The following is a 24,771-nucleotide window of genomic DNA, read 5'->3' as shown; positions in this document are numbered from 1 at the left end:
CAGCCTTATTGAGGTATAATTTACATTCAATTAAATTCCCCCATTTTAAGTGTACAGTTTGCCAAATTTTGAGAAATATCTAATAACTACTTAGATAGTAGTTATTAGATAACTACTTCCACTGTCAAAAAGTGTAATATTTTTTTAAATCAGCCTTATTGAGGTATAATTTACATTCAATGAAATTCCCCCATTTTAAGTGTACAGCTTGCTAAATTTTGAGAAATATCTAATAACTACTTCCACTGTCAAAAAGTGTAATATTTCCATTATACCCCAATGTTTCCTCATTCCCCATTGCAGTCCATCCCCTCTCTCCACTCCAGGCCCAGATAGTCACTGATGTGTTTTTTTGCCACTAGTTTTGCCTTTTCTAGAATTTCATATAAATGAAATCATAGAGTATGGAGTCTATATCTGTCTTCATTCAGTAATGTGCTAATATAGTGAATTATATGGATTGATTTTCAAATGTTAAACCAACATCGCATTCCGGGGACAAGCCACACTTGGTGATCTTTTATTATTAGCCTTATATTGACTTATTAATATGTTGTCAAGGATATTATATCTGGGTTTATGAGGATATTGGGTCTGCAGTGCCCTTGTAATGTCATGTCATGGCCTTCTCTGGCTTTGATAGCAGGGTAATGCTGGCCTCATCACATTTTGAATTAAGTAATATTTCCTCTCTTCTATTTTCTAGAAGCATTTATGTAGTCTTTGTTTTACTTCTTCCTTAAATATTTGTAGAATTCAGTGGAATCTACTGGGCCTGGAGTTTTCTTTGTGAAAAGGTTTTTGATAATAAATTAAACTTATTTGCTTTAAAGTTATTCATGTTATGAATATTATTGTGTTAAGAGCTGGATTCTGTTGTATTACACTCAAGAGTGCTGGACCTTAATTGAGGTAAGTTCAAGTTAAGTTACTTGTAGATCAACAACCTTTTTTGTTGTTGTTAATCCTCACACAAGGGTATTTTTCCATTGATTTTTTTTAGAGAGAGTGGAAGAGAGAGGGAAAGACAAAGAGAAACATCGCTGTGAGAGAAACACATTGATTGGTTGCCTCCTGCATGTGCCCTGACCAGGGGGCCCAGGCCAGGGAGGAGCCTGCAACTGAGGTACATGTCCTTGACTGAAATGGAACCCGGACCCTTCGGTCTGCAGGCCGACGCTCTATCTTCTGAGCCAAACCGGCTAGGACTCAATCTAATCCTTTTAAGGGTAGATTTTGTTGTAGCACAAAACTACTGAACTACTAAAGCATGGTTCTTTAAAATACTCTACCCAATGCTTTAGTAGTGTGCTGGTAAATATGTAACAGCTTCTCTAAAGACAACAACAACAAAACACACACACACACACACACACACACATACAACCTGATTTTTAGTGTTTATTTACTTGCTGTTATGGCCAGAATCTACCAATATGACAGCAAACACCTCTCAAAATTCCTGAATATTTAACCATCAGCTATCTCAGGCTTGCACAAGCCAGCTCTAGCACATCACCACGGACTCTGTATATTAGGGGACTCTCCACCCTGACTGGTCAAAACAGGAACTGTTCCTACCTTCATGTAAACTCCAGAAATTGTTTTGCCTTCTGCGTTCTGGTGGTTCTTTTCCCAGCCTCATGAATTTCACTCCACACATGTGCATCCCAGTGCTCAGCCAAAGGCTCCAGTAGACATCTCTGCATGTCCCTGGGGTTCCTTTTCTCTTTCTCTCTTTGTACAGCTCCCTTCTCTCCCTCACAAACTGTGGTCACTTCACCTTCCCCAAACTCCTAAGCTTAATGAGAGCACCAGCTCTGTTTGGGTTCCCTCTTCTTTTGCTGTGGCTTGGAAGCCGTCTACAGAGAGTAGATTGGGTGATGAGAGGGCTTACCTAGTTCGTTTTGCTTCTTTCAGGGAATCAGAGTCCTAAGATAACTGTTGTCTAATATCTGAAACAAATGTCTTATGTATTTTGTCTAGTTGTCTAGTTATTACTTCCTAATGATTTGTATTGTTTTTATATGTGTTGTCCAAATTATGTTTGTCTCAATTCTAATTATGTAAAATGTAACTATTTTATATTAAGAGGCAATTCCTATAGCAGTTAATCCTCATTTTGGACAAATTTAAACTTTGGTATTGATGTCTCCTCCCTTAGGTAAGTGGGTAACCTGTCGTCAGGTTACCAAGGAAGCAAGGCTGTCCGGTTTCTATTTTCCACCAATCTTGGTTTCTTTTCTCTGATCTTCCTACGTAAGCTGTAAGAGGGATTAAAATTGAATTTGGTGAGGAAACATACAGTACCTGCTCTCAATGACTGCAAGTCTTTTGGCCCTAAACAATTGTTGTGTGCCACAGAGAGAACTTATGGTTGAGATTGTCCAGCTGTTGTTGCTAGTGATATTGGGAGGGTCACAGACAATGAGAGCAGTATCAGAAGTTTGGAGGTGGACAACCGTGGCTCGTTCTAAATTTTGAAATGGTGTGAGCAAGGTATGTTGATCAAATTATAGACCTATGAGCTCGACACTGATCTTAGGAAAATTTTTTGAATAAATTATTACAGGAAATATTTCTCAGAACCCAGAAAAGGAGTTAGTCACACTAGGCATCCACGTGGGTTCCAAAGAAACAAGTCATAACAGGCTGAACACATGCACAGCGTCTGGCAAGTGGTGGGAACTCAGAAGATATTAATTAAATGAGTGAATAAATTACCGACTGACCAAATGAGTAAACAAATTCTTTTCTTTTGACGGATCACAAAACTAGTAGTCCCGGAAAGTACAGCAGAGAAGAGAGCCCACTGTTAGCAGAACATTGCATAAAGTTTGCACAGTTCAGTTAAACTTAAGTTTATTGAGTGTCGACTGTGGGCCAGACATTCTGCCAGTTATTGGAGGTGCAAAACATGGACTTTAAAAAAAAACTCCAAAACATAGCGATTTTCAATATTTTCACCACTAATGGCTCCTACAATTTAGATTTAGACTTAGACTTATAAACAGATAGTAACAATGTGATATAAAAGTGACCTGGTGGAAGAATACAGAGGCTGCACTGGGAACTGGGACAATGACCAAAAAGGCACCTGGCTCAGTTTCAAGGGTTACAGGAAAGCTCTCTAGTCTTGAATGATGCTGACATTGTCTACAGCATCGGCGCTGCGAATATGCCCTCCAGTGTGGGTTTTAGTTTTGGCCGTTTGAATTCTAAGTTCCTTGTCATTCTGGGTAGTTTTTCCTTCTCTTTACCTCCATCTGCCTTATCTAGTGGAGATTCCCCCCCCAGATTTTAGTATTAATGTCAGTCAGTATTCGTTTTTATTTTTATATTCTCCTTGGATATTTTAATGGGATACAGAGAGAGCCAGAATTAGAGTCTGTGTCCAATTGCTAAGTGACATAATAATAATAATAATAATAATAATATGATGATGATGATAAATATATTAGAATTATTGTGCTTCAGAGACTGGGTTTTCTGAGTGGGTGTTTCCTTAAAGGACTTGGACGTTGTGTTGACACAATGTAAATAAGAAAATCTTTTTAAAAACTTCAAAACACAGACATTTTCAATATTTTCACCACGAATGACTCCTTTTTTCTTCCTTATACAAACCAGGTTTTAAGAGATATCATATAAATACGTTATTTTTAATAATTATAGAAATTATTTTTAGGAGTTTCTTGTCATTTGGTCCTGCTCTCCTCAGAGCTAAACGTCAAAATTCAAAATGTTGAGACACATGCCATTTCCAAGTAGAGTTTCTGATTAGCTTAACATACCCGGCTGGAATTCATGTAATTTAGCTGGAAACAAAAGTCAGAATAAGCCCTTCTCAGGAACCTACTGTATGCCAGGCCCCCCAACATGCCTTCTGTACTTCAATGTACATACTGTTGCTAACTGTATTTACCGATGAGGAGAGGTTGAATAAATTGGACATGATTTCACAGCTAGTGAGTTGAATTATAAGCAGTCTGGCTCCAGACTCTAAACTCTTTACTTTTATAATGCATAGTTGAGGCTTGAGTTAGACCAAGTGGTTACTTGAGTGTAAATGAGTGATTTCTGTTAGGCTTTCTGAAACAATGAGAATAGCACATAGACAGCCATCACTGACCTTTGGGGACACCTAAGTGGGGCCTCTGCACTAAAACTTATATCGTTCAGTATCCTGAGCCTTGCCCTGGATAAATGCTACATACTCCGTGCCATCCTTAGGGAACCCAAAGAATGCTAAGACATGATCAGATACAACCGTGACACGTTAACTGGTAATGCGCCGAAATGGGGGCGGCCTTGTCCAGCGCGCTTGTAACCACAACAGAATGTCGTTTGCAAAAGCTGGGCTTACTGAAAAGAGGAACACCTCACCCGATGGCCTATCATCCTGCAAATATGTATTTAGGGACATTTGAAGTTATTCTATTTACCTAATCATTACTAATGGCTACTTTGGATCTCTGACAGCTGATGTGTAAATATGGCTCTTAGGTCTTTCTTGAGGTAGGGTACTGGTCCAGCAGAGCATAACAGCTTCTCCAGAGAACAGGATTTCCTTGAAGCGCAATCTGGTGAGTGTCAAGCAGAGCTCGTGGTGCTTTGGGGGTTTCTTGTCCTTTGGCCCTGCTCTCCTCACAGCTAAATGGCAAAATTCATCAGGAAATTGGGTGCCACTCAGAACTGAGAATCAATAAACGTGGAAGCTAAACATGGATTTAAAAAGAAAATAAGAACAGGGTCAGCCTGATACTTCATGGGCGGTAAATAGATAGTAGGCAAGGAGAAGTCGTTTAAAAGGAGTTTGTGCAGCCAAGCCAAATATACTAGGTAGCAAAGTTACGATAATTCTGATTACTAGATAGTAAAATAGAGATTATTGATCTTATCCACAGGAACACAGGCATTACTCCAGTGTGCTGCAGCATACTGAGAAATGATTAACTTGACTGGGAAGCTCCCCTCCTCCCCCCTCAGTGACCTACCATCACACACTGTCCTCTCTCCTCTGCTGTGCTGTGGGGAGGCAGCCCAGCTCTCAGGCCCTGCTCAGCTCCGTATTCATGTGCTAGGCCTGCTGTGACAGAGTACCACACACTGGAGGGCTTATCCCAACAGAAATTCGTTGTCTCACAGTCCTGGGGACCCGAATCTGAGAGCAAGGTGTCAGCGGGGCCCTGGTCCATCTGGGACCTGTGGGAGCATTCTTTCTCACCCCTTCCTCGCGCTGGTGGTGACCGGCAGTCCTTGGCTCCCTGCCTCGCAGCTGTGTCGCTTCAGTGCCTGCCTCTGTCACCACATGGCCAGCTGTCCCTGTGCGTGTGTGCGTGTGCTCTCCTTGCCCTTCTTGTGAGGACACCGGCCATGTGGGATTCAGGGCCCACCCTAAGCCACGGTGACCTCATCTGGATTAATTGCATCCGCAAGGAGCCTATTTCCCAATAGGTCCTGAGGGTTAGGACTTCAGCATATCTTTTGGGGGAGACACAATTCAACCCATAATAACTCCCATCTGTGCAATGAGACCTCCCCAAATCACTCTTTGCTCTGCATCTGGACCGCTCACAGGTCTGCGTCTCCTCATCCGCGCCGGTCCCCACTCATCTGCTCCTCCTCCTGTGGCCCTCAGATTGTTAGCTGCTAGAGTGTGCGTGTGGCTTGTCTCCCCACCTTCATTGGAAACTCTGGCTGGTGAAGAATTCTTATTCAGGCTTTTTTCCCCACAAAGCACTTAAAACAATAACTTGATATTTTAGATTAACCTGTACTTAAAAAAAAATCCTCTCACATAGATTATCTACTGTGGTTCTTTTGTTATCCCTCTGCAGTGGATTGGATCGCTGGCATCATCATCATTTTAGATCCAAGGGAATTAAGATTCAGAGAGGTGAACTGACAGATCAAAACAATGAGACATATCTTGGGCTGGCCCCAGCTGCCTTTTGTTGGGAAATTTCTCCTTCCTCTCTTCTCATTCCCTGTAACTTAGTTATTAATGAGTCTCGGGGGGGGGGACCCCTCCTTACTCTGAAGCAAAGTGAGTGAGAGAAGAGAGAGAGGAAAATGTGTCGCCCTGGCTGCAGAGAGGAAGTCCCAAGGCCACCAGCCCTGCTCCTCTTCCCTTGATAGGGTCCTGCTTTTTTCTCCAGCACAACCATGCAAAACCTCAACTTTCTTAAACTTCTGCTGCCACCCCGACTCTCTGAGGCTAAGAAAATAGCTGCCCCTCCTGCCTTTTGTTTTAATAAAGACTCTCTGGTAGACATTCTTCAACATCTTCTACCTCCCTGACAAATGGCTGGAAGTGGGAGGGAGGAGAAGGGAGGGGGTGTGAGCAGGGACAGAATCCAGTGGCTTCCTGACCAGGGCCAGCTGGCCAGGGGCCGTCAGCTGCAGAGACCGGGTGGCCCCTGTGCATGAGCCAGGTCCCCAGGCCCCAGCCACGAGGGAGGGAGCCAGCCCCCCTTTGACCAGGAGGAGGGGGACGGAGGAGCGCCTGTTTGGGAAGAGGCTTTCACAGTGGGAAGCCTGCTGTGGACACCTGTCCACTGCCTTTCTCTTTTTCCTGGGACTCACAAAGGAGAGCTTGGAAGTCATAATCAGCTCAGAGAAGAAAAGGAGGTCCTCCCTGGTGGCAGCGGGGAGAGATGGAGAAGGACAGGGAGAAGGATGGGGAGGGAGAGTGGGGAAAGGGAAAGTGGGAGGGGAGAGCGGAGGAGGGAGAGAGGAGAGAGAGAGAGAGAGAGAGAGAGAGAGAGAGAGAGAGAAGAACGAGATAATGAGAAAATACTAAGGAGAAAGCTTGGCTTTTCCCTGAGAAGTGGTGAACTGAAAGTTAAACTGCGCGATGATGCTGGCTACTCCAAACTGATGCATTGTAGCTAGGCTTTTGGACTCTGAATTCCCTCCTTGATACTTTCGCCTCAAAATGTTCTCTCTATTCCCATAGACTGGGCGTCATCTAGCAGTAATGAGTAAAGTTATTGGAGAGAGAGAGAGAGAGAGAGAGAGAGAGAGAGAGAGAGAGAATTAATGTATCAACAATGGAACAACTTAAGTTGAAAGCCATTCCAAGTTTAGAAGTACAATCTGGCCCTAGCCTGGTAGGTCAATTGGTTAGGGTGTTGTCCCAATATGCCCAGGTTGAGGGTTCAATACCCGGTCAGGGCACATACAAGAATCAGTCAATAAATGCATAAATGAATGGAACAACAAATCGATGTCTCTCTCTCTCTTTCTAAAATCAACCAATAAAATTTTTTTAAGGATAGAGAGTTAGAAACATCGATGAAAGAGAAACATCGATCAGCTGCCTCTTGCACGCCCCCTCCTGGGGATGTGCCCGCAACCAAGGTACATGCCCTTGACCGGAATCGAACCCGGGACCCTTGAGTCCGCAGGCCGATGCTCTATCCGCTGAGCCAAACCGGTCAGGGCCAATAAAATTTTTTTAATGTAAAAATAAGAAGTACAATCTGCACAGACTAGGAGTGTAAAGAGAATTTGGGGGCAGGCTCTTTGGGACTCTATGACAGGCTAAGTGGGTGGCTTAGATCCTTAGGAGTGTGGTAAAACCCTAAATAAAAAGACAAATAGAAGCCTGGCCAGTGTGGTTCAGTGGCTCCGTTGAGTGTCAACCTATGAACCAAAAGGGCTTGGTTCAATTCCGGGTGAGGGCACATGCCCGAGTTGTGGCTCCATCCCCAGTGTGGGGCGTGCAGGAGGCAGCCAATCAATGATTCTCTCTCATCATTGATGTTCCTCTCTCTCTCTCCCTTCCTCTCAGAATCAATAAAATAAAATAAAATAAAGACAAGTAGAAGAGCAAGTTGTGCATGCAGTGTGATGTTGTCTGCCCTACTCGTCCGCCCTCGCCTCATGCATGTGCAAGCACTATACACACATACAAACACACATGTGCACTGCAGTCTTCTTCCACACGCCTAGCCCGGGGATCTAGCTAGAATCCGAGGGTTGGAACTCTGAGCAGGAGCAGGCCAGGGGAAACTCCGTGGCTCTGGGTCCGAGAGAATCGAGGATCCCCATTCAGAAGTGAACAGGAGTTTTGTAAACTATGTCACAAGTCTTGAGGATTCCAGGAGCCTTTGAACTCTGAAAGCAGCAGGGATCCAGGCCATGTGTCCTTGGCTGTGTTTCTGTGATAAAATAGATCGGAGATAACAAAAGGTTATTAGTCCGGAAAAGCCAGGAAAGGGCTGCAACCCAGGAGGCCCAAGAGCACTCCCACCTCTTCTCTAAGCACAGATACTCTCCTGTGTGCCGTCTCACCTTCTGCAAAGTGAAACGTGTTCGCCTTGCCTCTCAGACTCCAGCGAGCACACAGGTCCCCTGGACATTGTTCCTGGGAAGGTGCTCACAGAGGAGTTCTGGGGGTGGGGGGGGGGCGTTGGGATTCTCCTGGGGGCCAGTAGTCTAACATGACACCTTTGCCTGCATTAGAAATAGGTGCCCTCTCTGGCAGCCCTGCAGGTGCCCTTGCAGAACAACCCTTTCTCCCCAGAATTTGGCTGGTGACAGGCAGGCTGGATTTTGGTACCTGCGGGCCTGCAGACAGTGCTGGGGCCGTGCACAGGCCGCCGGCTGCACAGGGCAGTGCTGACCCCGGAGGCCGTGCCTGCTGGGCTGCGGCTAGGACAGCCCGCTAATGATCCATCACGGACGCTCTGCTACTCTCCTTCATGGCACAACTCGCCACGCCCATCAAGGCAGCCTTTCTAGCTCTCAATCTGGCACGGGAATATCTGTGTCTTCTGAGACCCGTGGGAATGCACGATTCCTTCTGTGAGGAGCAGCTTGGCCTCTGGTTCCTCCTGACTCAGCCCGGACTCAGAATAGGCCGGACACCCTGTGTTTGGAGTCTTGCTGCTCGTGCCATTTGTTAATCCGGGATCTCGACAATTAATTTCCTGTATCTATTCTCAGCACGTGATTATTATCTGGTTTGCTCAAATCTTTTTTTTCTCATCAAATATCACTCTTGCTTTATAGAGGATCAGACATGAAGGCAAAGGGCCAAGGGCCCAAAATTTCCCTGAGCTGCGTGTTTACCTCGGATGGCGGGATGCAGCACAGTGCCGGACTCTGGGAAGTTCTCCTGGCCACACCTGTACCCGCTGCCTTGTTCTGTCCCATCCATCACTGGGGATAAATTCCAAATATTTGTTTGTCTATCCAGTGTTGACAAACTCTTCCCTTTATAGGGGCTCAAGGTCAAGGTTGGGAGCATGATGGGAGCAGTTAGGAGAGGCACTCAGCAAGACAGCTCAGCTGCCAGGGCTGACTTCGAAGGGTTAGTGCTCGCTATTCACATATCTCACACAAAGAAACGTTCGGCCAAGGACACACAATCCTGGTTTCTCTAGTAGCAGATTAAAAGGAGCAACAAAGTAGAATACAAAGATAGTCGGGCACGTCATCCGGAGATTTCGGTTCTGTTAACTAAGGCTGCTTGTCTTGATCTCTCTTGGTTATAACTATACAATGAAGCAACAGAATTAAATCATGGCAAGGCCTCCTCTAGTTTTCAAGTTGTAAGAGTCTATGAAATTTGGTGGTCTTAGCACTGTACATATTTTATAAGTTAAATTTATAAAGATAAAAAGGTCCTGTGTTTTAAGTCAGTGGAGTTAATTTGTCATCTAAATACAGTTACATTATATTTTAGTGCAGAAATCATGAGTGTGGGCTTTAACAAGTTTTAAGTCTATTACTTTTTAGCCTCTAAATTTAGATGTTGGATTCCTATTGACAATAAAAGACCAACAACCCAATGGAAAAAACAGGGAGTATATAAACCGACTGCTCACAGGAAAAAAAAATACAAATGGCTCTTGAACACTTGAAAAGATGTTCGACTCCACTCATCCTATATAATAAAAGTGTAGTATGCAAATTGTCCCATCAACCGGGAGTTGTCCGGGAGTTCAACCAGGGGTTAGGGCCTTGCTGGGGGAAGGGAGGCTCTGGCGGCAGCCGGCAGCCAGTAGGGACCCTACCAGTGCACGAATTTTGTGCACTGGACCTCTAGTAATAAGATAAATGCAAAATAAAACTACTTTGAATGACCATTTATCATCTACCTGTAAGATTAGTGAAGAGTGGAAAGTTTGATAATACAACCTAAATTACCCACCAGTAAGGGGATGTTTAAATAAACCATGGTACATCAGTGCTATGAAATAATATATAGCTGTAAACAACAAAACCAAACCAAGACCAAGGAAGCTTTTCTAGGTACTGATATAGAAATGTTTTCCACATCCTACATGTAGTGGTTAAAATCCAGGATGAGAAAGCAAGGTACAGAGTGGTGTGTGCGGTGCACGTCACCGCCTGTTGGGTTTGTGTAAACAGTTGGCCTGGATTTTTTCTTCAGTTAAATGCATCTGTTTTCTCTCTGGACTTCTTGGTGGGCGGGACCTGTCATTTGTCATGTTTTTCTTCAAGGTGTGCGGATGTGATGTGGGCAAAACGAGGAGAGCGTGTGCCTAGTGTCGAAGGCCAGTGTGTTGGGCCCCGTGTGTCTCCCTCTCCAGACGTAGACTCTCCCCCACACTTAGAAGCCCCCGCGGGCATGGAGCTCACTGAGTGTGGCCCAAAGTTCTATCCTGGGCAGAGAGGTGCCCAGAGTGGACGGAGCAGTGTGGGGATGGGAGTCCTAACTGGCCCATGACTCCAGAAAGTCTCCAGAACTAGATCTGCTGAGCAAAGGGGAGCAGAGATCTAGTGAGAAGACATATCATTGATGGAAATGCTGGGAATATATTACAAGGAACCTGTGAGCCCAAATCCAGAACTTTTGGGGCCGGCTGAAATCCAGAAAAGAGTTCATTCCCTTTCATTGTGGCCCTGACGATTGGCCCCAAGCTGGGAGCTCCTCTGAGACGCTCTCCTGATGGTCTGGTCTGGGGCTTCCTTGCTTTGCTTTTTCTGATCATACAATCTCATTTAAAAAAACTCCAGCACTGTCACTGGTCTTTCAGGAATATATTTTATGGCCTTTCCATGGGGCCTTGGGTGGGAAGGGAGAGGGAGGAGTGTAACAGAGGAGTTTTCCTGACTTTGCTGTCCATCACGGCGTGTCACAGTGTGGGTGCCAGAGTAGCAGGGGGTTTCAGGGCTGCTTTCCTGGCTGCCTCCCTGCCAGTGGCCACATCCCGCACCCTGTCCCCTGCCTCTCCATCCCGCTCTCCAGGCTGCTTCCCAGCACCTGCTCCCTCCACGTTCCCTTTCGGCCTCTGCTCAGGAGCACGGCCCCTCCTGCCCCCAGCAGGCGCAGCCCTTCCTGCTCACTGTGTTTCTACTGCATCATCTCCTCCTGCTTTTCCTAAACCCTTCACACCTTTTGTAAAGAGTTCCTTTACTAAACTTCCAATGACCTATTCTGAGAGTGCCACATACTTCCAGCCAGACCGGTGTGCCAGAGCCCATTATAAGACAAAGAATCATTGGCAGCGGTGCCCTGGCTGATGTTGCTCAGTGGTTAAAGTACCAGCATGTGCCCTGGTGGTTCCATTTCCAGGGTTGCTGGTTCAATTCCCATGTACTTGGGTTGCAGGTTCAATCCCCACCCCTGATCTGAGTGCATGTGAGAGGCAACTAATCAATCATTGTGTCTCCCTTGCCCTGGTTAGGCCTCAGTGGGTTTGGAAAGGAGTGACATGCAGGATCTCTGCCCACAGTGTGTTTTCAAACTATTGGTTGAACCAAGACACTCAAAAAAGAAAGAAATCGCAAGATAATGCCTGATGTGGTTCTAAAGCTCACGTCTCAAACATTCTCGCACATAAAGTTAGAAGAGTCATCCAGCGTGGCTTTCCCATGTACAGGTGAGGCCTCAGACGTCAACTAGTCTACAGTTCACTCCGAGCTAACACCTGAGCCCTGGGTCTTCCAGGGCGAATCTGCTTCTCCACCGCACTGCCTCCCCTTTAACAAATATTCCATTTACACTGGTGGTGTCACATCATGAGTTTATCTAAGGATTATGCTGATTGAAACTTTTAACAAACACACAAGAACTCATATACATGAATGAATCATAGTAGCTTTGTGCTATTTCTTTTTGGTTAATCCTCACCTGAGGATAGTTTTCCATTGATTTTTAGTGAGAGTGGAAGGGAGAGGGAGAGACACAGAGAGAAACATCCATGTGAGAGAGACACATTGATTGGTTGCCTCCCACTCGCACTCCGACCTGGGCTGGGGATTGAGCCTGCAACCAAGGTACGTGCCCTTGACTGGAATTAGACCTGGGACCCTTCAGTACCAGGGCTGATGCTCTATCCACTGAGGTTAGGACATAAGCTATTTTTTTTTAAATAGCAGTCACAGTTACTTTGTAATCACAGGTGCGATGTGTAATGTATTTGGGTGGGTCAGGAACTAAAAAGAGAGGGTTGATCTGCCGCCCAGGAGCGTCCCTTCCCGGAGCTCCTTGCCCGGGACAACTCTTTTCCTGGCTCCACTGGGCCATCCCCTATGGATTGCTGGTGGTTCTATGTCTTGGCAAGGCCTCTCAGAACTATGGCTGCCCTGTGTGGATGCATCATCAAGGGGATAGTCCTGACCCCTAAGGGCTTTAGAAATAAATGAGTCTCCTGAGTCCAGTTGAGGGATCAAAAGAGCAGAAGCAAGAAGGATGAATGCCTTCCTGAAGGTAACAGTCACAGCCGAATATCTGTGCTCCTTTGTGGTGGTATTTCTAATGAGAAATGTATTTCCTTCTTTTGAAAAAAAATGTTTTGGAGAGAGAGGAAGAGAGAGAGAGAGAGAGAGAGAGAGAGAGAGAGAGAGAGAGAGAGAAACATGGATGATAGAGAAGCATCAATGGGCTACCTCCTGCTTGCCCCCTACTGGGGATCGAGCCCACAACCCAGGCATGTGCCCTGGTGGGGAATGAGATGGGCGACCTTTTGGTACATGGGACAGATGCTCAAGCAACTGAGCCACACCGGCTGGGCTATTTATTTTCTTCTGACACAGCCCTTCACAGGTCTTCAGGGAGCTCCTGTCATTTCTTCATATTGTTCCCAAAGACTCTTGGCCTTTCAGAGGTAGCAACCCCCAAACACCATTCAGGATGAAAGTGGCATTCAGGGACCCCAAATGGCCCCACGTGTGACCGCACCTGAAAGCTGGTGCACTAGGCACAGCCTTGTCTTGGGGGTATATTTAACCAAGAGGTGAGAATGCCTCAGTTGACTCTTCAAAGCCCAGATGCTGGGGGAATGGGTTTTTATTATGTAAATCTAGTCAAGCACCAGGAATGAATGCGATTCGGGCCCACCGGGAGGTGACAAGAATGCACAAAATCCCTCTTTTATTTACCCTTAGTAAAACTTTCTGATATTTGGCTATAAATAAAAGTTGCTGCACTGGCTCTGGGCTCTGTTCATCTATCAGAGGGCAGACGCCACTCCCGGGCCCAGCTTGTCCTCTGTTTCTGTCTTAGTCTTGTTATGTTCATTTTTCCCTAAACCCTCGTCATGTTCTACACAAGAATTCATCAACCCCCGAGTTCTCTCTCCAGGCGCTGGCCGCGGGAAGAGAGATGCTCCCCTCCATAATATTTATTGCTAATTGCTTTCATGTCAGTCTTCTCTTCCAAACCACAAGGTAAGTTAGTAGAAGTCGGGGCCCGTGCTTTCTTCCAGGGTGAAAATGCAAGTTAATTATGGTCTAACTCAATGAGCTTCATTTCATCCATGTCTATAAAATGGGCTTTTTTTTTTTTTTTTAAATTGTTTTTTTGCTTAAAATATTACAAAGAGTATTATATATGTCTCCTTTTTTTTCCTCCCCTTGACCTTCCCCTAGCCTCCCATACCCCCCAGTGTCTTGTGTCCATTGGTTATCCTTATATGCATGCATACAAGTCCTTCGATTGATCTCTTACCCCCCCTAACCCTCCCCTGCCTTCCCACTGTAGTTTGACACTCTGTTCGATGCTTCTTTGCCTCTGTATCTATTTTTGTTCATCAGTTTATAATGTTCTTTATATTCCACAAATGAGTGAGATCATGTGGTATTTATCTTTCACTGACTGGCGTATATGTTTTAATTGTAACAATTGCAGAGTATTTTTTTCTAAAGCAAAAATTTGAAATTACTGTGAGGGACCTAATAAGTATAAGCTATCTATTCAGGTACACTATATTTTGAAAGTTGCCTGATTTTTCTTCTTTAATGTTCCTCCTTGAGTTGACTTTCAGATATTTATACCTGGAGCTTTGTTCCTTTGGCACAAATTGAATAGCTTTGGGTTGCATTAGACACCTGGTAGAGCTAATATATACTAGTAAAGCCATTGTCAGTCATTTATATGTTCAAGTACATGAGTTTACCATATCTTTTCCTGAGGGAGAGTTTTGCAAAAGGGATTATAAAGGAGGTATCTGAACCCCTCCCTCAAATAAATTAGCTCAAAAGCATGAACCTGAGGGAATTTGGGGAAAAGGCCAAAAAGGGGAGATGAAGAAAGGCGCATTTACCCCACCTCACAATTGTGCTAGGCTTGGCTTGGATCTCGTCCAAGACACCATCTTGTTGACTCGCAGGCCACACTCTGCTGCCTCAGTTTACCCACTGAAGAAGAACACGATTCAGAGCAGAAACCAGGAGTCTGGCTCATCAACAGAACCATCTGGGAGAGTAGAGAGGAAGCTTCTAGGGCTTTGGGGGAGGGGGTTGATTGGCTCCAAAGTGCACGAGACCGGATTAGGTAAGCTAAGCAAGTTTGCTCAGGAAGTGGCTAAGAGAGAGAATAAACAGAGGGGAGCAGGATGACCTTGATTCAATGGGTCCACCCCTCTCACTTGGGCACGCATTCTTAGCAAAAGGAACCCAGCTGGCACCAGCTCTGCGGAGAGGCTCTAGCCAGGTGTGGAAGGCTCTGCCTACCTGCCCCCCCCATCTTCTTGGCCTCAGCAGTCTCCCACAAATCTCCTACAAGTCTCTCCTTGTAGCTGGGGCAGACAATCTAACCTCCATCATTTCCTTGGTCGACACCAGCCAGCCAGTTCATCTTCTCTTGTATTTAGGCTACGATTTTGGAGTCAGAGAAATTGGTTTCTAATCCTGGTTGCTCTATTTGCTTGTCTACCGAGTGACTCTGGAAAATTGTAAGAACTGGCACTCTGTCTACCCAATGGAGTTGTGATGATGGAATCAAAGGACTCTTCCAAAGTGTTAAGCACAGTGCTTAGGACATAAAATGTATCTCGCTCATGTTAGTTAAGAGCATATTTTGTTCTTCTGCAGCCTAATCCACTTTCATGCTTCAAGGTGCAGGATGCCAAGTGCCGGCTCCAGCCCTCCCCGGGAGAGGTAGGATTCCCTATCTGCTCACTGGAGGTCTGGGACACCCAGTGCCTCTTCCGGCGCAATATGTCCCAAATCAAACTTCCAAATCTTCCCCAAGTACATTTATTTCAGGAAAACCTTGGTGCTGCTTTTGAGTCTAGAGGCTGTTGCCTGTTACCCACATTGCTGAGTTACTAAGTTGATTTTTCCTTGGAAATTCTGCTTTCATTTCTTCATCCCATTCCCTCTCCGTAGTCGCACTGTCTCAGTGAAGATCATTGCCATCGCCTCCCACCAGGTGTCCTTTCTTCGCGTCCTTCTCTCCTTTTATCTTACCATCCAGCCCCAAAATATCTCCCTGAAGCGTCCAGGCCCGATTCCTTCTTCTCTCTCATTGGAAATGAGGCCGCCGCAGAGGGGCGAGTCCCAAAAGAAATGACAAGAGCACTTTTTTTGTTGTTGTTGCTAATCCTCACCCGAGGATGTTTTCTGATTGATTTTTAGAGAGAGTGGAAGGAAGGAGGAAGGACAGAGACAGAGAGAAACATGGATGCGAGAGGAAAACATCGATAGGTTGCCTCCCTCACGTGCCCTGACCAGGGCCGATGATGAAACCTGCAACCAAGGCACATGGCCTTGACCGAAATCAAACCCAGGACCCTTCAGTCCGAGGACTGACACTATCCACTGAGCCAAACCAGCTAGGGCGACAAGAGCACTTTCTATGCAGTTTATGGGTTCAAACTTGTGGTTTGAACCAATAACATACCATTCAGAATAACCTCTCAGTTTGGACTTGTTCTCATTCTACTTAAAGTCCTCCTTTCCTGTGTGTCTTTGAAAAGGGGTTTATATGTACTGGGGCTTATCCTTTTAATGCCCCGGGTCTGACATGCAAATAAAACACTCCATCTCAGTGTGTTCACCTGGAGAAAGATTTTATTAGGTAAATACAGCAGTAAGTCACCTGTTCATCAGAACGCATATAGAGATGTTCGGCCGTTTGTCATTTCCCCTCCTTTGCCAAAGGAAACAATCTACTCACTTCGCTGAGTTCTTCCTTGTGTGGGCTCTTGGGGCAGGATGTCCGTGGCGAGAGGACAAGAGCCATTTGCTGAAGAACATTCCTGAGTAGAGGCTCTGGCTTTAGCCTTGTTGGCTGGCGCAGGCAGCGTTTTTCTGACTGTGAAAGTGGGTACATTTACAGACATGCTCAGGGAACGAAGCAGCCTAACAGACAGGCGGCTCGGGATCCACTCTTGGGATGAAAAGCGGGCCCTCAGAGAAGGAGCAGGAAGACACTTGTCATCAAGCTTCAGTTCCATTTTCCTCAAAGACGCAGGTTGGCGCCTGCTCTGTCTTTAGTTATTTGCTAGAATAAGATTCAAAAACTCAGAGGCTTGGTCCTGGCCTCAACCCTACTCCTTGTGGAACCCTACCCACAACCCAGCTCCATGAGCCTCCGTTCGCTCTGTTAAATGGAGACAATAAAGATGATGCCAGTAATAACATGTTATTAGTTATGTCTGTTCTAGCTTCTTCACAGATATTGGGAGACTTTAAGAACGATAATTTATAAGAAGACAATTAAAAAATATAAAATCACCTTACAGATTCCAATCACTGACAACCTTGGTATTATTTGAAGCTCAAGGAATTGGTGCCTTAAAAAGGTTGACACTCATTGTTTATATTAATTTTTTCAAAGGTCAGAAAAGCACAGCCCCGGGCTTGGGTTTCTGTTGCTGTAGATAGGAAGTTTGGTAGACACTTGCGTTGGAGTTGAAACCCTGCTCTTGCAGGTGAACAGGTGTTAGCTGAAGGACTTAAGAGAAGAGAGTAGTACCTCAAACCCGGGTCCAGGACAGAACTCAGCTCTGAAATTGCTGTCATGAGTCCTGCACTCCCGTGTGTGGCAAGATCAGTACAAAGAAACCGTCTCCACGAAGCACTCACGTGGCAACCTTACCTTGGCTGCTGCACTGAAAGTCTGGAAAGGGGATTCGAGCAATCTGGCACTAACCAAGTGCGTTTGAAGGCCAGCTTTGTAACTGGTTGCCATGGCGATGATTTATCTCTGTAGGACCTTCCCGAGAAGAAACTAGAGCACTGGTGGCGAACCTATGACACGCGTGTCAGAGGTGACCCTCGAACTCATTTTTTTGGTTGATTTTTCTTTGTTAAATGGCATTTAAATATATAAAATAAATATCAAAAATATAAGTATTTGATTTACTATGGTTGCAAATATCAAAAAATTTCTATATGTGACACGGCACCAGAGTTAAGTTAGGGTTTTTCAAAATGCTGACACGTCGAGCTCAAAAGGTTCGCCATCACTGAACTAGAGAGTGGAGGAGGAGCCCTTCTCTTCTAGAGCCCGAGGCTCTGGGTTTCTCTTGTTCTTCTAGATCTGGGGGTTTCTGTGTTGCCATTTTCTCTGAAGGAAAATCAAGAGTTTTGGGAATATTTGTATTTCAGCAAAGAGACTATAAACCTCCACGATGTTTGTTTCTCGAATCCTCCTTTCCTTTCTATTCCAGAGAATCCCAAATCAAGTACCCATGGTCCCCATCCAATGTAGACACCCAGCATCTGCCTGAGGGACCATGGATGCATCTGAGCTAAGATCTCCCAGGAGAACCAGTGTCGTAGCCAGCATTCCCTTGGCTTCCCCTTTCGGGTATTGTGTTTTGCTTGGAATAGCAGAGAAAACTAGATGTGAACCCCTGAGAACCGCTCTTCCCCCGGGCTCGGGGAAGTTCCCTGGCAGCTCTTTCCTGTCCTGGAAAATTACTTCTTTGGGGAGAAGAGGGCAGCAGAGAGCCTTTCTCCTTGACCCACAGCAGCGGGCGCTGGTTTGGAAATAGCAAGACAATAACAGTTGCGGCTGGAACCCTGGCTCTCCTGAGGAGCTGAGGTTAGCAGTTGTGTTTATTACTCTGTTGCTGCCCAGGGTAGCGGAGAACAGTCCGGCATTATAAGGACTTGGGTGTGTGGGAGCTGAGGGCTCTTGACAAACACTGTAATTAAAAGGGGACACAAGTGTGTTGAAGGCGGAGCACCTCCCTGCCAAGGTCCTTTGCCAGGGATGACATTGCATTGTCGGCACTTGGCTACTTCACTCTGATAGGGCTGGGGAGGCGGGGAAGGGGGTGTTGGCAGTCTCTGGGTCAATGGGAGACCTGGACCTTGCAAATGTAACGTTTCCTGGGAGCCCAACACTCCTAGGTTCTACTTCTGCTTTGTCGTGGCTCAGGGACAGAGTCGGAGATGATTGCTGGGTTTGCCTTCCCAAACACTCAGGGTCCCTTAAGGACTCTTCAACTAGGCCAGATATTTGTGTTTCCAGAATCTCCTGGCTCTTCCTGAGTGGCTCCTTTGGCTGGAAGCCTGAATTAACAAGAGCAAAGCACGTTCCTCCTCCTGTGGGTTGGTTAACTTTGTTCTGTTCCAAGGCTTTGGGCTGCACCCCTAGCTCCAATCTGTTAAAACGTCACAGATAAATTAATGCCAATCAAATGCCTAACATAGCACACAATTTATGGTAGGTATTAATCTATGTTTGCTCAGTGAATGAATGCAAGTCCATCCGTGAATCATAGGATGACAACAATGACAATGATTTGAGAGACCACCCGCTGCATTCCCGGACAATACTACTTACAAGAGAAAAACGCAATTCTGTCCCATTCGGTTATTTACAGTTACTAGTTAACGTTTCTCAGCTGCAGGGCATTTGTCTTTTTGTCCTTCCCAGCAGTGCCCCTCCTGGCAGTCAATGGGACTCAAGTGCTCAGGAACCCTCATCTCTATGAATAGCCCTTCCCACAAAGGCTACCAGGACTACAGGGCTGTCGTGGACCAGCCTGTCATCTAAGAGAGGATTCGCCCAGCAGTGCCTCTCCGCCTGGGGAATAAACCCACATCGTGGAGGAGCTGGCACTGGTGAAAGTCTGGCTTGTGGGGCTGCTTGAGCAGGTCCCTGTGGGTGGGTCTTGGGGCCACCAGGGCGATAGGAGAGCAGTGGCCATTCCAACACGTTAGTGACCAGAGGCAGAACTGAAGACCAACCTCTCTGACTTTGCGGAGGCCCCAAGCTGAGGAAGAGTGTTGACGGGCAGTAGAATGGCACTTTGGTGAGCCGTTGGGGAAAGACCACCTGACATCATGGAAATGTCTACTTTACAGAACAACAGAAACTAAGCAGAGAGTGGTTCCCGGTAAAGACCCTTTGGACTGCTCTCAGGACTAGATAGGAACCCTGGCTATCTAAATTGCAGGCGGGCATATAGGAAATTGTTTCTTTCGTAAAGAGACAGAATCCAGGATTAGAATTTGAGTGGCACAGCCTAGGGTCAGGGGGAGAAGTTGGGTGGCCTAATATAGTAGAGAAAGAGCCAGTTCTCAAAGGGATGGATGGAGATTGAAGACCCCATCTGATTGAAGGGCATTACCAGCTCAGAGGAACCCAGGATGGGAGGGAGTCTCCGCTTAGCGGCTGCCACTCAGTCTGTCAGAGCAGCGCATCCTGTGTCACCACTTTAAGGACACCCTTCAGGGAATTCCAGTTGCTATGTTTTGTTTACCTTGCTTTCTTGGAAGTATTTGTGGGTTTGTGAGTGGGAATCATGTCTTTCCACACTGTGAGTGTCACTCTTTTATTTATGTATCTCCTGTGACTGTGTTCACACTGCAACAGCAGGGTTGAGTAGATGTGCTGGGAAAACGGATGGACCACGGAGCTGAAAATATTTACAATCTGGACCTTCAATTTTTAATTAATGAATTATTTATTTTTATTTTTTGAGAGAGAGAGAGGAAGGGAAAGGAATAGAGAGATAGAAACATCAATGAGAGAGAAAGCTGCCTCCTGCACGCCTCCTACCAGGGATTGAGCCCACAACCTTGGCATGTGCCCTGACAGGGAATCAAACCGTGACCTCTTGGTTCATGGTTGACACTCAACCCCTGAGAACACTGGCCAGGCATGAGCGTCACTCATGATGCAGGCTGCCAGCTCTGAACTTGACAAGACCCAGCAGAGTGGAGGAGAGGTCCAATGACAGGAGGCCGGGGTAAGGCACCACTGCACGCTGGAGGCCTCAGCCATACCAACCTTCTAGGCTTCACTTACAATTTCTTTCTACTCTAAAAGCTCTCCTTCCACCTCTCCGCTTATTCTGGTCCTCCCCAACCTTCAGAGCAGCTCCAATCCCTAGGCTGCCATAAAAACTGCCTGACCCACCAGAGAACAGCTTCTACTTGTCATTATTACTCCTTTATGATATCGCACAAAGTAATTAAGTGCCCAGCTTTGTCAACAGTGTCTCTGAGTTCACATCCGGGGTCTGCCATTTTTATCTGTATGACTTGACCAGTTACTTATCCTCTCTGAGCCTCAGCTTCCTTATCTGTAAAATGGAAATAATTGTAATGGTAATAATAATAATAGCATTCCCTCAGGAGGCTATTCGGAGCATTAAATGAGATAATACCTGACACTATGATCAGACATCTGTATGCTACTGATATTACACGTGTGATGTCTTATCTTTCCATAGCGTATAATTGCCTTGATTTTAAGTACTGTCATTCATTTACTCAATAAATATTTGTGGTGTTTTATACTGTATATTTTTAAGTTTTGGAACAGTTTTATATTTTCAGAAAAATTGGGAAGATAGTATAGAGAGTTCTCAGACACCCCAAACTCAGTTTCCCTATTGTCAACATCTGTAATATATTACTATCAGGTATTTGCTACCATAATTAATCAATGTTGATCTATTATTAACTGAAGTCACTTTTTAAAAAATTTCCTTCGTATTTACCTGAGGTCTTTGTTCTGTTCCAGAATCCCATCCAAGACAATTACCTTACATTTAGTTCTCAAGGTTCCTTAGGCTCCTCTGGGCTGGGAGTTTCTCAAACTTTCCTTGCTCTTGACCCTGACAGTGTGAGGAGTATTGACCAGGTATGTGGTAGGAAGCACTTCTGTTGAATTTTGTTTGATATTTTCCTCATAAGTTTGCAATTATAGGGTTTGGAGAGAAGGTGAAGTGCCATTTTCCTAGTGTCATATTCAGGGTACATAATATGAACATGATTTGTGGCTGCTGATGTGACCTTGATCATGTGCATGAAGCAGTGTTTGTCACGTTTCTCCACTGCACAGTCACTCCTTCCCCCTCTGTCCACGCTGCACGTTTTGGAAGGAAGAAGAAAGCGGCTCACACACGGCTCATCTGTAGGAAGTGGGGAGCTGTGCTCCCCCCGTGAAGGCAGGGTGGCTGCATTAATTATCTGGAATTCTGCACAGATTTGTCTCTTCTACCCAATTCAATCATTTATCCATTTACTTACTGTTATTAATATGGACTTGTATGTTAATACTATGGGTTATAATTCACTACTATGTTATTTATTTAATTACTTTATTTCTTTACTAGAGGCCTGGCCTGCGGGATCGGGCCGAAACTGGCTCTCCAACATCCCCCAAAGGGTCCTGGATGGCAAGAGGGTGCAGACCAGGCCGAGGGACCCCACCAGTGCACGAATTCATGCACCAGGCCTCTACTATAGTCAATAATATTTTAATAAACATGTATGGTGTCAGATGGGTATGAGATTTATTAGAGTGGTCACTTAGCAAGTTATATGATGTCTAATAATTGGGGTTACAACTATATATAAAACTAATATAATATTGAGTGTCAACTGTAATTGAAAAATAAAAAGTGATTTAAAATAAAATAAATGAAGACCCTGATTCTTCACAATATTAAAACAGTGAGTAAAAGAATAAACAATGGAAAAATTTTCAATAAAAATAATGGCGTCATCAGAGACAGAGGACGGCTGAGATAGTTTTGAAGGTGGTGACTGGAAAACAGGTTGGAGGGTGGTTGGAGGCTGGAAGCCTGGGTGTCCCTGGGTCTGTTCCATCCAAACGATGTTGACAGATCTGGGAGAATGCTGAGGGCACTGCCCTATTGTCTTATTTTGAATGGCTATTTCATTTAACATAATGTTCTCAAGTTCATCCATGTTATAGCATACCACAGAATTTTCTTCCTTTTAAAGGCAGGGTAACATCCCATTGTATGTTTTTATCACATTTTGATTATTCATTCACCTGTCACTTGGGTTCTTCCACATTTTAGTTATTGTGAATAATGCTGCTGTAATGTGAGTGTACAAATATCTCTTTGAGACTCTGCTTTCAATTCTTTTGGATATATAGCTGTAGAATTGCTGGATTATATGATAATTCTATTTTTAATTTTTTTGAGGAATAACCATGCTGTTTTCCACATAGGATGTGTATTTTACATTCCCACCAACAATGTACATTTCAATTTCTCTACATCCTCACCAACACCTGTTATTTTCTGTGTATTTGTTGTTATTGTGGTTTTGTTTGATTAGTAGCCATCCTAATGGGTGTGAGGTGGTATCTCATTGTGGTTTTGATTTGCATTTCCCTGATGATTCATGATGAGCATCTTTTCATGTGCTCTTGGCCATTTGTACAAATATCTTATTTGGGCAAAAGTCTATTTAAGTCCTTTGCCCATTTTTAAATTGGGTTGTTTGTTTTTGTTATTGAGTATAAGGAGTTTTAAAAATATAATCTAGATATTAGTTCCTTATCAGATATATCATTTACAAATATTTACTCCTATTCTGTGGATTTCTTCCTACTCTATTGATAATGTCCTTTGATGCACTAATTTTCTTTCTTTTTTTTGATGCACTAATTTTCATGAGGTCCAATTTGTCTATTTTTTCTTTTGTTTTCCATCTTGGTATCATATCCAAAACATTGCAAAATTCAATGTCATGAAGCTTTTGCCTTATGTTTCCTTCTTATTACTCCTATTCTGTGGATTTCTTCCTACTCTATTGATGATGTCCTTTGATGCACTAATTTTCTTTCTTTTTTTTATGCACTAATTTTCATGAGGTCCAATTTGTTTATTTTTTCTTTTGTTTTCTGTCTTGGTATCATATCCAAAACAATCATTGCAAAATTCAATGTCATGAAGCTTTTGCCCTATGTTTCCTTCTTAGAGTTTTATAGTTTTAGCTCTTATGTTAGGTCTTTGATCCATTTTGAGTTAATTTTTGTACTTGGTGTTAGGTAAGGGTCCAACTTCGTTTTTTAAAAATGTGGATATCTAGTTCTCCTAGCACCTAGTCTATTCAAGACTTTCTTGCCCTAAATGGCTTGGCTCAGTGGATAGAGTGTCAGCCTATGGACTGAAGGGTCCCAGGTTCGATTCTGGTCAAGGGCACATACCGGGGTTGTGGGCTCGGTCCCCAGTTAGGGGCATGCAGGAGGCAGCCAATTGATGATTCTCTCTCATCATTGATGTTTCTATCTCTCTATCCCCCTCCCTTCCTCTCTGAAATCAATAGCAATATTTTTTTTAAAAAGACTTTCCTCATTGAATAGTCTTGGAACCCTTGCCAAGACTAATTTTGCCATATATGCAGGGGTTTATTTCTGAGCTCTCTATTGTATTCCATTGCTCTATGTGTTTGTCCTTATGCCAGTGCCACGCTGTTTTGATTACTGTAGCTTTGTGGTAAGTTTTGGAATTAGGATATGTGAGTCCTCCAACTTTGTTTTTAAAGATTGTTTTGCTTATTTGGTGTTCCTTGGGATTCCATGGGAATTTTAGGATGTAATTTTTATTTCTGCAAAAATCATTGAAATTTTGATCAGGATTGTATTGAATCTGTAGATCACTTTGGATAACATTCAATACATTTTGACAATATTAAGTCTTCTGATCCATGAACATGGGTTGTCTTTTGATTTCTTTATGTCTTATTTAATAAAATTTACCAATGTTTTGTACTTTTTCTTATACAGTCTTTTACTTCTTTGATTAAGTAAATTTCTAAATATGCTATTATATATTGAATCTTTTTATTAATTTCTTTTTTCATATGTGGCTTTATTATGCTGAGATAGTTTCCTTCTATTCCTAATTTTTTAGGGTTTTTATCATGAAAGAGTGTAAAATTTTGTCAGATGCCTTTTTTTTGCATCAATTGAGATGATCATGTTTTTTTTTCTCTTCAATCTGTTAAAGTAGTATATTACATTGATTGATTTTCATATGTTGAATTATTTTTACACTAGAGGCCTGGTGCATGAAATTTGTGCACAGAGGGGGAGGTTCCCTCAGCCCAGCCTGCACCCACTCCAATCAGGGACCCCTCGGGGGATGTCTGACTGCCGGTTGAGGCCCGATCCTGGATCGGGACATCCCTCTAACAATCTGGGATTGCTGTCTCCTAACTGCTCACCTGCCTGCCTGCCTAATCGCCCCTAACTGCACCCCCTGCCAGCCTGATCACCCCTAACCACCTCTGCCTGCCAGCCTGATCGTCCCTAACTGCCCCCCCACCAGCCTGATC

Source organism: Myotis brandtii, unplaced genomic scaffold, assembly GCF_000412655.1.
Source record: "Myotis brandtii unplaced genomic scaffold, ASM41265v1 scaffold19, whole genome shotgun sequence".
Classification (NCBI taxonomy): domain Eukaryota; kingdom Metazoa; phylum Chordata; class Mammalia; order Chiroptera; family Vespertilionidae; genus Myotis; species Myotis brandtii.
Note: the sequence above shows the minus strand (reverse complement) of the source record.